Raw genomic sequence first — 1,287 nt, forward strand, 5'->3', positions numbered from 1 at the left:
GCTCGGGTCCACCACACACATTATTTCACCACGGCCACCAGCATGATGAACACTGCCTTGCCTTCCCTGTTGTGGGACGGTGGTGGAGCAATTTGCACAATAGACTCGGCTGACAGGCGGACTCGTCCCACACGTGACAGCAGCCGTTCGGCATAAGCCCACAGGTCGGAAATCTTTGGACACTGCACGAGTGCATGCAGAACGGTTTCGTCGCTCTGACTGCATCTCGGGCAGGTCGGTCCGGTGTGTCTCGAACCGTGCCTGTACAGCTTATCCCGAACGGGTAATGCTTCTCAATAGCACTGCCAGGCTAGGGACCTCTGGTGGTTGTCCATAGGTCCCGGCCCGAAAGTTGTCCTGAACAGGCGGGTCAGGTGTTCCTCGTCGACGCCCAGATTCTGCCCGAGATCGTCGTCGCACCTCCCCTCCACTAATCCTCTATAGAACGCTTTTGTGGAATCAAGATAGATAGATAGATAGATACATACATACATACATACATATATATATATGCGTGAGAGAGTGTGTGTGTGTGTATGTATGAACCACTAAGTTACGGAGACGTAAACACACCAGCATCGGTGGTCAAGTAATGTTGGGGGGACAAACACAGACACACGAACATATACACACACATACATATACATATATATATACGACGGGCTTCTTTCAGTTTCCGTCAACCAAATGCACTCACGAGGCTTTGGTCATCCCGAGACTATAGGAGAAGATATTTGTTCAAGGTGCCACGCAGTGGGACTGAACCCGGAACGATGTAGTTGGTAAGCAAGCTACTAACCACACACCCTCTTCTATATATATATATATATTTATATATATATATACACACACACCTTTATACATATATATTATATTATAGCATATTATATTATAATATATCATATTATATTATATTATATTATATTATATTATATTATGTTATATTCACAAACTTTCATACAACTTCCATACAAGACCATGGACTAAAATCTTCTTAAGAAAATACGAAATTGCAATAATGATTTGCAAAAGCGAAGCTTGTCGACAACCACAATACTCTTTCATTTAAAAATATACGAAAGCTATGTGAACTGTGTGCATTTTCCTTCTTTTATTTTATATATATATTTTTGTTGCATGCATGTATACGTATATATATATATATATATATATATATATATAAGGTTTTTTAACTTTTAAATGTTCATATTCAAAAGAGACAGAGACTTCAAATTCGATATATCGATTTATTCACCACTCTATGAAAAATTATAATATATATATATA

Source organism: Octopus bimaculoides, chromosome 16 (assembly GCF_001194135.2).
Source record: "Octopus bimaculoides isolate UCB-OBI-ISO-001 chromosome 16, ASM119413v2, whole genome shotgun sequence".
Classification (NCBI taxonomy): Eukaryota; Metazoa; Mollusca; class Cephalopoda; order Octopoda; family Octopodidae; genus Octopus; species Octopus bimaculoides.